Consider the following 5607-nt stretch of genomic DNA (forward strand, 5'->3'; position numbering starts at 1 on the left):
GCTTAGAGACCATCCTCACAACATAACTTTGAACCACCACACTCACAAGCCCCCTTTCTACCATTCACCTCCATATGACCCCAATCCTTATTCACCACACCAACCACCATATGAACCATACTTAGAATCACCACCTCAATATACACCATCTCCATATCCTTATCAAGAGGAACAACCTCCGTGTTATGAGCCTTTTCTCCCAACAAATGAACCCTCCTACCCACCCCAAACCTCAATGGAGAGCACATTTGCCTCTATCACTAGTCTCACCTCTACTCTTCAAGCACTTATATCCCGCATGGACCAACCCTCTACCCCCAATATTCAACCCTCAAGCTCCAATGCACTTCCATCTCAACCACATAATGATCCACCCATCCCATCACCACCATCCATGGAAGAGCACCAACATCCATCAATCCAAGAGCAACATGATCCCACTGATACTATTGACATGGAACAAGAGAGAGAGGATCATCTTTGCGAATCCATACTTCATAAGGAGCTAGAGGAGGCACTAAAGGTGAAGGTAGTAGAGACCCTTGAAGTTGACAGCGCGGTTGAAGAACTAGTAAAGGAAGACAACAAGGAGGATTTTGTACTTGAAGGTGAAGAAATAGTTGAACAAGAAATCATTAAGGATGAATACGATTTCATACTTAAACACCTGGATCAAGCAATAAATCGATTACCTTTTCGATGTACGGACATTCAAGGAACCCCCATGGCTTCATGTGGAGAATCTACTAAAGAACGTAGTAGGAAGGAGAAGTTAGGCACTCCGGTGGATAGTGAGCAGCACGATTTGGTATTGGAACAAGTGGAGGAAGCCAGAATTATTGAAGAAGAAGAGGAGGCAGTGGTTCAAGACTTAGGAGATGCTGAACCTCCATGGGAAAGTCAAGTTATAGAGCCTCCTTCAAAGAAGTTTGAAACTGATGTTAAGGAGGGTGTACAACCTCCAAGGCATATCATGGTTGAAGACTTTGAAGGGGATGATCAAGAGATGGATTCAATCATTAATGAATTCTTATCTACATTTGAATCCTCTCCCATTGGACTTGACATGGAGATGAAAGAAGAAGAAGCACAACCTCCCATGCCCTTGGTGAACAATGAAGCAAAGATTGAATTGGAAGAAATCTACCAAGAAGAAGAGGTTGATATTGAAAGAGATTGCAAAGAGGTGGAAGTTGTCAAAGTAAAGCACAAGGGAGTGGAGCTTGCAAGATCATTAGAAACACCTCTCCCAAGACCATTACCGTCCAACACAACATTCAAGTGGGTAAAATTCTTATCCTTGACCTTTACTTTCCCACTTGAATATGCGCTACTGGAGACAGATGGTCAACTTAGAGCTCTCTGTGGCATCAAGAGTAAGAGGAAGATGGTTATTGGTAAGAGTTGTCCCGCAAGGTTCAACATGGTTGTGTGCTCAAAATTTAAATGCAAAGGTTGGTGTAAAGCTCAACTGAATGGGTCTAGGAAGTTGTTTGGCCGCTTTAGTGAGAATTCAGAATGCCTGCCACCCGGTTGGAACACTAATGATCAACAAGAAGACCGGTGCAAAAGCAAGGTTTTGGGACCCCGGAATTCAATCTAGAAATCAATATTCGTGGGGCCTTGTCACTTGCTTTAGCTTGCTTGATGGCTTTTTGCACCTTGTTTGGGATCCCGGAGGCTGTGGGAATTCCAAACACTGGTGGAGATACTTGGATGAATACAAGCACAAGCCACCATAACAAGGAGCTCACCAGAATGTCCAACTTAAGGACTTTAACTAAAAGTGCTAGGTGGGAGACAACCCACCATGGTATAATTGTCCCTTTTCAGTTTTAATTCTAGTATGTTTTGTTTGTTTTTGAGTTTTGATTGGACCTGGAATCATGCATAACATTCATATTAGCATTGCATTCTGCATTTTCGCATCTATTAAAAAAAGAAAAATAAAAAAAATTTCGCACGCGATGCGACAGCGTCGCTGACGCGTCCGCGTCATATATGCGTTGGGAAGAAAAGAAAAGTGAACAGAGAGTCACGCAAAAGTGTGTCTGGAGGCGTGCCTTTGGCACAAATTGATCCACGTGACTGCGTCGCTGACGCGTCCGCGTCATGTGGGAAAAACGCCTCCCATGCGTCCGCGTCACCCACGCGAACGCGTGTCTCAAAATCGACGTAAAAAGGGTGTATGGCCGAAAGTTGAGCTGGAATTGGGCTGGACTCATACTAGAAGCACAAGCCCTACCACGTGAACGCGTGCCCCACGCGAACGCGTGCCCCACGCGTACGCGTCATTTTTCAAAATAGGCCATCCACGCAATCACGTCCCCCACACGATCGCGTCACCCAGATTTTTGGCAACATACATTTAAACAGAGAGTTGTGCGAACGCGAGGCTGCACTCGCGCCACTAGTACATATCGAGTCACGTGTCCGCATGCCACACGCATTAGTGTCACTTCATCAAAGCGCGACCCATGCGACCGCATGCCCCATGCGCTCGCGTCGCCTCTGCCGCACAACTTATCCAAATCAGCCAAATATCTTATCTTTTCTTTCCCTTCTTATTTCTTTCTTCCTTCCTTTCTTTTTCTTTCTTTTTTCCTTTTAATTGATGTTAGAAATTTATTTGGGTCATTATTTTGCTTGTGGATTGTTAAGAAATTGCTTGACAATTATATATTATTTTTTTTAAGGGTGCTTGCATGTTCAATTTAATATTTTCCATACCTTATTTAATATGCATGCTTTGTGTTTGTGAAAAAGCCCGTATGTCATTGTGCATTCTTAATTATTCTATCCTTCTACTCTAATGCCTGTTTTTCACAAAACCCTTTTCAATATTTTATTAATTAAATATAATTGTCAATACAAACGTTATTGTTAGTTTCTCACGACTAATAATACATTAAGGCTTTTAATGCTTCATTTACGCTACTCATGCTTTTGCCAGCATGCCAATAAACATCTTGCATTTAATTGCCTTAATTTATCATGCTATGCTTCCATTGATGTCCTAATTTCATCTAATCGCGACCATGTGTTAACGACATTCTTCTTTATTTTGGCATGATTCTTACTAGTACTGCCCTCTCCCTTGCTCTATCACTTTGACTTCATGTCCCTTTCTCTTTTTCCTTTTTCAGGCTGGCCACCACGAAGAGTAAAGAGAAAGACTCTACAACGAGCACCGGCTGAGGAACCACAACCCCCGCCAGCTGCACATCTTTGCATGCATCAAGGACGGTGCAATCTTTAAGTGTAGGGAGGTCGATACCGATCTCCACGGGTTAGTTAGTCCATTCTCAACACCAATTTTTGTTTTTCATTGTTGCATTTGCATGTTTGATTGCATGTCTGTTTTATTTTGTGCATATTTTAGCACTTGGTTGAAGTAACATTTTCTTTTTCAAGAAAATTTTTATAGCATTTCACTAATTTGAATTAAACTTTTTGAAAAACTTGTTTGAAGAAATATTATATTGGAACATGGTTTAGAGCTCGAACACACAAAACCAGTGAGATTTTGAGCCTATTTGATTGGTTGCAATTTATCAACCAATATATTTTATTTTTGTGTGTTTTTCTCTCTAAAATTGTGATCTTTGTCTTGCTTAATTCTATATTTCCATTGTTTGATGTATGCATGCACTTATATGATTAAGGCCTTATTTCACTGAGCTTACATACCCATGTGGCCTTACCCTTTTATTATCCTTTACAAACTAATGTTGAGCCTATTATACCCCTTTGTTCTTTACTTTAGCTCATCACTAACTCTAAGCGGAAAATAATAATGTCCTTAATTTGAATCCTTGATTAGCTTAGACTAGTGAAAGTACTCATGAATTAAGTGTGGGGAAAGTGGGTTTGGAAACGTTTGGTTTGAGAATTGAGTATTGGTGGACGAAATTGTGATCCTCAAAATTGGTCTCTTTGTATTTATGTGAAATAAAAAATACCCCAAAGAGATCATGGTGTGATAAATTGGGATCTTAATAATCCCTGGTGTGATCATAACTCCGTTCAACTTTACCAGCAAGTGTACTGGGTCATCCAAGTAATACCTTACGTGAGTAAGGGTCGATCCCACAGAGATTGTTGGTATGAAGCAAGCTATGGTCACCTTGTAAATCTCAGTTCGGCAGATTAAATGGTTATGGGTTTTGAAAATTAATAATAAATAGAAAATAAAAAGGGATAGAAATACTTATGTAAATCAATAGTGGGAATTTCAGATAGGCGTATGGAGATGCTAGAATCCTTTCGAATCTCTACTTTCTTATTACATTCATCCAATCATTCTTACTCATTTCCATGAAAAGCTGTATGTAGGGCATCACCATCATCAATGGCTACTTTTAATCCTCTCGGGAAAATGGTCCTATGCGCTGTCACTGCATGGCTAATCGTCTGGAGGCATCACCCTTGTTGATAGCTACATCCCATCCTCTCAGTGAAAATGGTCCAAATGCTCTGTCACAGCACGTCTAATCATCTGTCGGTTCTCAATCAGGTTGGAGTAGAATCCAATGATTCTTTTGCGTTTGTCATCACGCCCAGCCTTCAGGAGTTTGAAGCTCGTCACAGTCATTCAATACCGGAATCTTACTCGGAATACCACAGACAAGGTTAGACCTTCCAGATTCCCAGAATCCTACTCGGAATACCACAGACAATGTTAGACTTTCTGGATCCCCATGAATGCCGCCATCTATCTAGCTTATACCACGAAGATTCTGTTGGGGAATCTAAGAGATACACCCGGCCTAGAGTAGAACGAAAGTGGTTGTCAATCACGCGCGTTCATAGGTGAGAATGATGATGAGTGTCACGGATCATCACATTCATCAAGTTGAAGTGCAACGTATATCTTGGAATAAGAATAAGGAGAATTGAATAGAAAGTAATGGTAATTGTATTGAAACTTGAGGTACAGCAGAGCTCCACACCCTTAATCTATGGTGTGCAGAAACTCCACCATTGAAAATACATAAGTGAAAGGTTCAGATATGGCCGAATGGCCAGCCCTTTGAATGATCAAAAGACCAAATGGTCAAAAGATTAAACTGATACACTAGTAAAAGGTCTTATTTATACTAAACTAGCTACTAGGGTTTACATGAGTAAGTAATTGATGCATAAATCCACTTCCGGAGCCCACTTGGTGTATGCTTGGGATGAGCTTGATCTATCCACGAGCTGAGGCTTTTATTGGAATTGAACGCCAAGTTATAGCGTGTTTCTGGCGTTCAACTCCGGGTTATGACGTATTTCTGGCGTTTAACTCCAGACAGCAGCATGTACTTAGCGTTGAGCGCCACTTTACAACAGCAGCATGTACTTGGCGTTGAGCGCCACTTTACGTCGTCAATTCCCGAATAAAGTATAGACTATTATATATTTCTGGAAAGTTCTGGATGTCTAATTTCCAACGCCGTTGAGAGCGCGCCATTTGAAGTTCTGTAGCTCCAGAAAATCCATTTTGAGTGCAGGGAGGTCAGATTCCAACAGCATCAGCAGTCCTTTTGTCAGCCTTCTTCAGAGTTTTGCTCAAGTCCCTCAATTTCAGCCAGAATTTACCTGAAATCACAGAAAAACACACAA

The sequence above is a fragment of the Arachis duranensis genome, chromosome 1, assembly GCF_000817695.3.
Source record: "Arachis duranensis cultivar V14167 chromosome 1, aradu.V14167.gnm2.J7QH, whole genome shotgun sequence".
Lineage (NCBI taxonomy): Eukaryota > Viridiplantae > Streptophyta > Magnoliopsida > Fabales > Fabaceae > Arachis > Arachis duranensis.